The sequence below is a fragment of the Capra hircus genome, chromosome 15, assembly GCF_001704415.2.
Source record: "Capra hircus breed San Clemente chromosome 15, ASM170441v1, whole genome shotgun sequence".
Taxonomy (NCBI): domain Eukaryota; kingdom Metazoa; phylum Chordata; class Mammalia; order Artiodactyla; family Bovidae; genus Capra; species Capra hircus.
In genome coordinates, this window is record NC_030822.1 from 22,862,655 (window position 1) to 22,873,690 (window position 11,036).

An 11,036-nucleotide genomic window follows, 5' to 3' on the forward strand; every position below is an offset into this window, starting at 1 on the left:
CAAGGCAAGAATACTGGAGTGGGCTGCCATTTCCTTTCTATATCCATTCAGTTCAGTCGCTCAGTCGTGTCCGACTCTTTGCAACCCCATGAACCACAGCACGCCAGGCCTTCCTGTCCATCACCAACTCCTGGAGTCCACCTAAACCCATGTTCATTGAGTCAGTGATGCCATCCAACCATCTCATCCTCTGTCGTCCCCTTCTCCTCCTGCCCTCAGTCCCTCCTAGCATCAGGGTCTTTTCAAATGAGTCAGCTCGTCACCTCAGGTGGCCAAAGTATTGGAGCTTCAGCTTCAACATCAGTCCTTCCAATGAACACCCAGGGCTGATCTCCTTTAGGATGAACTGGTTGGGTCTCCTTGCAGTCCAAGGGACTCTCAAGAGTCTTCTCCAACACCACAGTTCAGAAGCATCAGTTCTTTGGTCCTCAGCTTTCTTTATAGTCCAACTCTCACATCCATACATGACTACTGGAAAAACCATAGCCTTGACTAGACAGACCTTTGTTGGCAAAGTAATGTCTCTGCTTTTTAATATGCTGTCTAGGTTGGTCATAACTTTCCTTCCAAGGAGTAAGCATCTTTTAATTTTAGTATGCAAAATAAATAAGAGTTTATAAGGTGAAGCTATATGATTAAAGAAAGCCCAGCAAAGAATAAACAAAATGCTGGAAGTATTAGGCATTAGTGGGATCATGCAAGATAAAAGTCAGTGCAGAAGTGATGTTGAGTGGAGGATCCAAAGGTGATTAGAGACTTACCTGTATGGATATTGGAGGAAAGAGTGTAAAGGTTCAGATATGAGGGTGTGCCCCATGCATTTGAATAGCAGTAATCAGGCCATTGTGGCTGAGGCAGAGTGAACAAGCAGAGAGCAGATGAGGTTAGGCAGGTCATGGGAGAAGACCACACAAAGCCCTGGAGAAAGGGACATTGGCTGTAACTTTGTGTGGAACGGAGAGCCATTAGTATTTGAAGAGAAGGGCAAAATTATCCAACTTCCAAGTCAAAAGGATCACTCTGATGGCTATTTGAAGAATTCATGACAGAGACCAAAGAATTTGTAAAATCAGTGAGACTACACAGGAGATCTTTCAGTAATGCAGGCAAGACATGATGTGGCATAAACATGTTCCCTTCTTCTTAAACCACCCTCCCACCTCCCCCCACCTATGGCTGATTCATGTTGATGTATGGCAGAAACCATCGCAATATTGTAACTATCCTCCAATTAAAAATAAAATAAAATTAAAAATAAAAAAGACATGACGTGGGTCCAGTCCAGATTGGTGACTGGGGAAGTACTGAGAAATGTCCAAAGTGAGGGGACACTTTGAAGTTAGGGAACACAATTTGTTCTGCTGGACTGGCAGGGAAATGTGAAAGGGAAGTATCACAGCTGACATCCTCATGTCATCATTTTTTCCCCTCACAACTTGAAGCTGGAGTTTTAATCAACTGAGATCACTCAAGTTTGGAGGTGGGGTAGACATTCTGTGTTTGATGTGGTGAATTTGTGTGATGACTGTGGACAGTTTGATGTAATTGTCAGGAAGGCAGTTGGATACACAGGTCTGGAGTACAGCCAGGGGTACAAAATCAGGATACATCAGCAAAGATGATGTTTGGAACTGTGAATGTGAATGCAATCTCCAAGGAAATGAAAATAAGAAAGAGAAGTGACCTTAGAGGCGTGAGGTATGAGACATCCTAATGAGAAAAAGTGACCAACAGGAAGTGACCAGGGAGATGGGAAGAAAGTCTGCAGAATGTGGCATCCTGGACACCAAGTGCAGAAAGTATATCAATGGACAGGAAGAACAATTCTCAAATACCTTTGATTGAAATGTGTTGGAAATTTAAAATCCTGATTTCAAAAGAAATTTTATAGATTTTTTTTTATTCACATAAACTTTTCATGGTACAGAAACTGCCAGCAGCCAGAGGAAGACACCTGTCCTGATCCGCATGTGAAGTCATAAGCAGTCATTTTTTAACTTGGCAGGGCTCCCGGCAGTGACATTTCCAACACCACCTAGAGGACCAGGAAATTCAGTCAGGCTGGCAGCACCAGAGGTGGGCCTGATCAGATCCTTCTCGGCAAGTCCTTATGCAAGAAATGAGGGGAATGGAGGGCCCTGGGCAGTAATCCCGAGATGCTGTAGAGAATTTTTTTGGAGGTTAACTGCTGATTTGCAAATATGCACACTTTTCAAGATTTGGTTTGCTTGGATTTGGAATGAAATTGAAAAAAAGATACGGAGGGGAAGATAGGTTTCATTCCTTTCCTACTGTAACTACTCACATGAAATGAAGAGGAATGTCGAGGAAATGAATCGTAATGATTGAAACCCCTCCTATCTAGAAACATATTTTCCTCTATTACATGGGTTTTCAAATAATCAGATCCCCTAGTATCTTCGAGTTCTCCTTTTCATGGCTGGGTAGCTTTCCTCTTTCTCTCCCTTCCTTCCCACCTGCCTTCTGCTTCTCTGTCCTCTTTCCTTCCTTCCTTCCTCTTGTTTCTTTCTTCCTTTCTGTCTTTCTCTCTCCTTCTTCCTCTCCCTCCTTTCCTTCCTTCCTTTCATCAACAAATAATTATTAAATACACACAATATTCCAGGCCCTTAGGATACTTCATTTAAATTTTACAGATGCTCTCCCTGCCCTCATGGAACTCAGTCTGGTAGGGAAGTCAGGCAATCAATTAAAACTTACAAAAAGTGTTATATAATTGCAGCAATGTGATACCTACATGCTAGAAAATGTGATACCATATTAGGTTAATGTTGAACAATTCTGTAAGGTTAAGGAAGACTTTCCCGAAGGAAATAATATTTAAGCTGAGATAAAAAGAATAGATAGCTTCAAAAGTAATCCCAATTATAGAAGCTTTCCAGAAAATGGAAAGAGCTTATGTGAAGACACAGAAGACAACAAAACAATCTGCAATACATTCTAGATTTAGATCCACAGTCATCAGAGAGTCAAAGGTACTCTTTCTGCCATTGTCTTTGGAATCTTATTTGCAAAGAAAAAAATCTGCCAGGAAGCATCACAGAAATTGTCAGTGATATAATAACCTCAATATATTTTTACCCCCAAACTTAGAAGACTTGTAAACCAGAAGAACAAATAGCAGTAAATAATGCTCAGAGGATCTTTAATGTGGCTGTAAAAATTAGACTACTGATCCAGTTTATACTGTATAAAACACGATTGGCAGTAGGAGAAGGGGACAACAGAGGATGAGATGGTGGGATGGCATCACTGACTGAATGGACGTGAGTTTGAGTAAACTCCAGGAGTTGATGTTGGGCAGGGAAGCCTGGCATGCTGTGGTCTATGGGGTCACGAAGAGTCAGACATGAAACTGAGTGACGGAACTGAACTGAACTGAAAACATGATTACTCTGTTAATATATGATTATTTGCATCCCCAGTGTAGAAGTACACTTGTTACAGTGTAAGTTTGACTGCCATCATAGAGACTCAAAGCAATAGAAGTTTAAACATGGTGGAAGTTTGATTTTCTCTTGTCTAACAGTCTAAGCATACCTGAATGGGGATGGTTGTTCCATGCACAATGTTGAAGACATGGTCTCCTTGTATCTTGCTGCTCCTTGCTCTTTAGAATGTTGCCCCCTCCTCTTCATGTTTCAAGAAGACTCAACAGAAGAGAAAAAAAAATGAGAAATATACAGATTTTCCCTTTGAGAGGCACAGTTCAGAGTTTTTTCACATCATTTCTGTTGTTAGATCACTACCTGGATGGACTTTGCCACAAGGCCCACCTAGGCTGAGAAATACAGTCATTATTGTGGCCAGTCATATGCCCAAATGAAAAATAGGAAAAAGATGATAACAGATAATCGGAGGAAGCAAGCATTCACTGCAACAATGAGAAAAGATAAAAGCACTATGATAACCTAAAGGATTTAAGAACAATTGAGACTAAATTCCTGGCCTCAAGGATGCCAGGATCCAATGGATGAGAAAGGCAGCAGATATGTTGTAGAAAGGAGGCAATGTTTGGAAACAAAGACTGGCCATAAATGGATTCTCTTTGGGGAATTATTATTACAGAAAAGAGAGCATAGGTCAGTTGGTAAATCATCTGCCTGCAATGCAGGAGACCTGGGTTCAGTTCCTGGTAGGGAAGATCCCCTGGAGAAGGGAATGGCAACCCACTCCAGTATTCTTGCCTAGAGAATCCCATGGACAGAGGAGCCTGACAGGCTACAGTCCACGGGATTGCAAGAGTCAGCGATCTCAAACAACTTAGCGACTAAACCACTACCAGAGCTGAACTCAGAAGTGCATGTATGTGTCAGATTTCAACTGGAAAAGAAGGGTAAACACCTTTCATGAACAGGAAACCCTATTACAGCAACTTCTTTGATGGACATATATGTGCTTAATGCTGCTTCCTCTCTTTGTAGCCAGATGATTTAAAAAATAATCTTAGCTACAAGTCTTAGTTAAAATAATGAGTCTTATCTAGATTAATGTGAAAGTGAATTCTGAAAATTTTGAATCATAACTAGTACATTCCTAAGTGCTGAGATTACACTTGATGAAACTAACAGAAAGATAAAGCTGAGATTCTTCTTAGAACTATTAATCCACAAAGTATGTAGCCATAAACATAACTTTTCCTTTTATATTCAGAAGACACCCCCAAAGGAAGGTAAATAGTGAAGTATGATCTGTAAAATAGTCCATCTCAAGAACATCACAACTCATAAAAGTTGGATGAACTAAACTCTGACATGATGAGAAAATAATAATCATAATTCCACTAGTATATCAATTCGTTTTTTAAAGTATATTTTACATACACTTTCAGGTGACATTCAATACAAATCTATGTTATAGGTACAACTAGCATTGTTATTTTATTTTTAAGGGTAAGAAAACTAAAGTTAAAAGATATTAAACAGACACTCAATATCAAATATGAAGAGTTTCAGAGATGAGACTCAAACCCAAGACAGAACAAGAGCACATAATCAATGTTGGGGAAAATAAAATTGTCTGTGAATGTATTCTCAGGTGGAGGACAAAAGTCAAAACTAAACATAAAGGGTTAAAGACTAATCATCTAAATATATTCCCCAACAGCCCTTTAATTTTTTTTTTGTTGTTGTTCTTATGAACACAGTTGCAAAAGAAATTTATGCAAAAATGGTGTAGTTCCTGAGAATTCTAGAGAAGCTGGGACCACCTCTTTCATTATCTTTATTTATGTATAGATTTTCCCAAGATTGGCATGCTAGAATATTCTGATATGAGATTTATTCTGTACAGAGATAATGTTATCCATTCAATTTAGTCATGATATTTAAAAAATTGTTACTACATGGGGGCTTTTGATACAAATGTAGTCATAATTTACCAAGATACTGTTAAGTCAGATTAATTGAGGATGACTATTTTGGTCAATTAGTCTGAATTTAGAACACTTTTTTAATATTTTAGTAAATAATAATGTATAGTATAATTGGAAATTCTGCCGGTTATATTTTAACAAATGCTTTCAACTTGCAGAGCATGCAAACAATACCTAAAGGTTTTAAAAATAAATCTATACTCTGATGTAAAATATCCATTTGCTTAAGTAATCGTTATCCTTCAAATTTGTAAATATTGCAGGGAACTTTTAAAAAAGGGAAATAGTCATAATTTAAATTATTGAAATGAGTGAAGTTGCATGTATTGAAGCCAATATATATCATGATATCTTCAAAATACACAAATCACTAATGGTAAAGTTTCTGTTCCTTGAAGAACTCTATACATCATCCACACACACACACATATATGCGTTTGTGTATATAAATCAACCTCAGATCCATGCGGAAATGCAGGTTTTAACATTCCCACTTTATAGATGTGGGTGTTGAGGGTTAAAATGATTAAGTGACTTCACCAAAATCCCATAGCTTATAAGTGAGGGAGAAACAGTTAAGCCCACGTGTGTGCGGTTTTACAATCTACGTCTTTTCTCCTATATCTACAGCTTCTTTCTATGTATGCAAATGACTGTCTAAGAAAAGTTTACCGTCACAAGAACATCTAGGTTGATAACAGTATTCTATTTCTTGACTCAGATGTTAATTACAAAATTGTTTGCATTATAAATATTATTGGAGAAAGCAATGGCAACCCACTCCAGTGTTCTTGCCTGGAGAATCCCAGGGACAGAGGAGCCTGGTGGGCTGCCGTCTTTGGGGTTGCACAGAGCCAGACAAGACTGAAGCGACTTAGCAGCAGCAGCATAAATATTATTAATATTCTGTACTTTTCTTTTTTTGCCTTTGCATTTCTTGGTATGTGAGATAGAATTTCACAATAAAATGATAAATATTGTGTCTTCTAGAGCAAGATTGTTGGGACAAAGCAATTTATATCCTGGTTGGGTTTTGCTTCTAAGTAAACTGAGAATGGGGCCTCAATTTACAGTAAGCATTGGCTATTGGAGTAAGGCAGTGTATTGTGGGAAGATCTCATTTATGTTAATTTGGGAGATGTAGATCTGGGGAAGGGAAAGTGGTGAATGAGTCAAAGAGGAAAACATTTATTTCCAATGATATGCCTGTCAGTGCATTAGCACTCATTTAATCTTCAAAACAACCATTAACAGTAATTATTATGATGCCCGCTTTAGAGGAGGTCAGTACATTTCCCACAATTAAGTGGCTAAACATTGATTTACATATGCATCTGTCTGACAACCAAGTCTGAGTCGATCTTGAGAGAAGTAAGGATTCAACAGTTAAGAGCAATCAGATAAGCTGATGGACATGAATCATTGGCCCCCAAAGTATTTGTTCTGTATTCCTTTCTGAAATTTTACTTATTGGGGCCGTTTGAAATAGCTGTCATCTGGAATGACAAAGTGGGATTAAAACACCACCAGTGGGACTTCCCTGGTGGCACAGTAGGTAAGACTCTGCCTGCCAATGTAGGGAACATGGGTTCGATCCCTGGTCAGGGAAGATTCTGCATGTTGCTGGGCAACTAAGCCTGTGTGCCACAACTACTGAGTCTGTGCTCTAGAACTGGGAGCCACGACTACCAGGCCTGAGTGCTGTAACTTTACTGAATCCCGTGTGTCAAGAGTCTGTGTTCTACAAAAAGAGAAGCCACCACAATGAGAAGCCTTTGCATCACAGCTAGAGAGTAGCTCCCACTCGCTGCAACTAGAGAAAGCCCACGAAAAATGATGAAGACCCAGAGCAGCCAAAATAAATAAATAAAATGGGGTCTCTGGTAGCTCAGTCGGTAAAGAATCTACCTGCAATTCAGGAGACCAGGGTTTGAACTCTGGTAGGGGAAGATCCCCTGGAGAAGGAAATGGCAACCCACTCCAGTATTTTTGCTTGGAAAATCCCATGGAGAGAGTAGCCTGGTGGGCTGCAGTTCATAGGGTCAAGAGGCAGACACAACTTAGTGACTAAACCATGTATATATATAAGCACCACTGACATCAGAAAGGTTGGGTTCAAAATGATGCCACAGGAAAACCAGTCACCTGCACATGAGTGGGATGAGATTGGTCTTTTGGGTAAACTGTCTTCTGTGACCAGCTCTAGGTCCAAATTCTGGGATCCAGTTGGACTGGTCACTTTATTTAAGTTTTGTGACAGTTAGCTTCTCCTTTATGTAAAGACAAGAGAGCTTTGCATACGAACTCCACCTGTAAAGACCTTTACAGACTGTTAGACGTTCTAATTTTAGGATTCCAATGCCCAATTTGCAACAAGGCTAGCCATTTCAACTACACCACTACTTTTGAATTGAGATTCATTTCATTTGTGACTTTTGCCCCAGTTTTATAGAAGATAATCAAAGGAAAATGGGGTTTGCTGTATCTAAATTACCTTTGGAGCAATCTCACTAAAATGCACACAATGGATAAAATGAAGAATGGAAATATAATTTGAAACCTAAATGTCTGATTGTGCATTCAGCCTTCCAATTGCTATCTTCAGTGCACCAATTCAGTTTAGTTCAGGGTTATGGAGTCTTAATTTGGTGAGAGATTTTCTGGATCAGAATCCCACATAATTGGCATGAGGTTACTGACTTCTCTGACCTATGCTTGTTGATAATTTGCTGTCTTGGTTTTCCTTACTAGAATAGGATCATTTTTCATGATTTATTTACATCCCAGCTTGTTCCAAACAGGGTATAAATAGACTCTCAAGAATATCAATTGAGGGGAACAGAAATATATAAGAAATGACCTGAAGCCTGTCTCATGTCATATTATGTCCGACTCTTTGTGACCCCACGGAGTCAAAGGAAAGTGGCTCCAAAATCGCTTCTGTTGTTTGCCACCTCCCTTTGACTCACTGCTGATGGAGAATCACCTTGCAATATGACTCAGATGTCACAAAATGAAGTTTGGAAAGGTATTTGTTCAAAACACCAATGATTGGACAGTAGGCTGAGAGCCATGAACACGGATACCTGCAGAACAAATTTGCTTTTTGAATCAGAAGCCAGCCTGCTGAAGCATCTCTAATACTTACACAGTAATCTAATTCAGGAGCCTCCTTCCTTTTCTCTTTTCCACTGATTTAGTCACCTTTTGGCAACTTCACAAGCTCCAGCAGGGGTCAGGAACCCCCCAAAGCAATTTGTGCTGAAGTCACAGAATATCAAGATGGAAAGACTTCATTGGTACAGCCCATGCATGCCCAGGGAATTGGAGGAGCAGACTATTCACCATGATGTACTTTCTGCTCCCCTCTTCAACCTGGGTTCATATGCCTCCTGGGAGGGTGGCTGAATCACCTTCTTGGAAAGAGTCATGATTTTGATAGATTTTCCTGCCAGGAAGTTTTATTTTCAACCAACATTTTGTTTTCTTCATATTCTGGTTAAATCTCCCTGGATTATTTTTGGGGACCTGGGGAAAGAGGCTGATCATCATCATGGTTACCCCTCTTTAATAGATCTGAAATCAGATTTCACATGATTTTGGCCCTTCTGCTGCTGCTACTTGCATGCATTTTCTATGTAGAATATTTTCTTTTTAGTTTGTGACTTTGGTGTTGTTCTCTTGGTTATCAATTTTGTTAGTCTTTTAAATGAAATACATACTTTCTTGGCTTGGCATCGTCAACGCTATCTGGGGTATATTATGGCTATTTCTTTTGTAACAACAGACTCTGTGGCTGTTTGCCTCGTCGCATGTTACATGTTTCTTTTTAACCTCCCCGACATCTCCATTCTCATTTGTGCTCCAGAACTGCCCTTCATTTAGACTCTTCTGTTTCTTATATAGACTAAGGTAATAAACTGATTAGTCTTTTCACTACTCACATATTCCCAAGATGATGAATCTGAATAAAACTGGAAGAAGACCCATTACTTTTGGACAAAAAAAAGAAGTTTAGAGGGAGCAGACAGAAACAACTAATCTATAGAGAGCTCCTACTATGTGCCAAACCCAGGGAATTGTGGGGGGGGGGGCAATTCCTTGACAATACCAAGAAATTGGGGATACAATGGTGAATAAGACAGACAGGGTCCCATGTCATTTAATCCTCATAATAATTCAAGATAGTTATTATGACCAACTTGTCCCCTGTTCTTTCTATTTCATAGTTGAGGAAATTGAGCCGAGAGTGCAAAATCATTTAGTCACTGGGGTTAGGCTGGATTCCAGATCTGCCTTGTTTCAAAGACAGAGTTAATTTCCACGATAGCATATGGGGCTCTGCCTCTTTACTTCTGAGCCAGCAAACATGGATGGGGTGTGCCTTCAACCCTCCATGGGTGCCATGTATTTGTCAACACTAAAATCTCCTTCATTTCCCACTACTGCCCTATGGTTGCCGAAGCCCCCGAGCAGTCATTGAACCCAGTTGCTTCTAGGTTTCTGCCTACTTTGCCCTCTTCTACCTTTCAAACTTAACTACAAAAGTAACACAAAAATTTTTCAGGAGTGACCACACCAGGATTTGTGAATTATATATTAAGGATATATTGTGGTTTAATCCTCTTTGCTACGATTAGTCAGAGCACCCACTTCCACTGGCACAGACATGTGGCGGGGATCATGTGGCAGAACCCAATGAGCACCAGTCAGTAAATCAGGATTTCTGGTTTCTACATCCAGAGTGCATGGCCAAGGGAGGTCCCATCAGCTCCCTGGTTCTCAGATGAGGTGTTCTGATTACATTACTAACAACAATAGACCTTCTGAGTAACTATGGTCCTAAACTTGTATTCACGATATAAGAAGTGCAGTCTGGAAGTTTTATTGAGGACAATAGACCCGCCAAGAAACAGGGAAAACAAAAAAGCAAAATAGAAATGGGAATGGAGGGATAGTCTTTAACATTTTGGCACAAAAGTAGAAAGAGTATCTCTTTTCTAGTCTCTAGGACCTTTAGAGGTACAGCTCCTTCCACGGCTTCCTCCGCCCACCCAACCCCTCCGCACCCCCACCTCAAGGCTCCAGCCACTCTGGGACTGGTAACTAATGAGGAAATAGAAGAAAAAAGGTTTTGTTATTCTTCTTTTGTCCAGGGTAAGAACAGCTTTTTAAATAAGAACACATTTTTTTTTTTTTTTTGCTACCTTTGTCTATTTCATCATTTTGCTATTCAGTTATTGTGTGCTATTTATCACAAAAGACTTTGGGGAGAGTCTTGTGGATTTTGTTATATCATGCAACTATTTTCCATTTAAATTCCATCAAATAAAATTTCTCAAAATTGAGATGTGTTTCTGTGAACATGTCTTTCTAACTTAGGATATTTGATGTAGTCAGATAAAAAGAAGATTAGATAAATTTGATAAAATAGTCATGATCACAGGTAAACAGGGATACATTTTATTTTCTCACTTGAAAGCTCAAGTTCTCTTTGACACAAACTGTGAGAGAAAAGACTACACAGACGGAGGGATGGTAAGCAGGAATTTGCGAGTGGGAACACATGCCTTCTTTAAAACTGTTCTGTGTTTGGTTATCCCACGTTATGGAAAGCTACGGGAAGGTTTTGTTACAAGTAAAT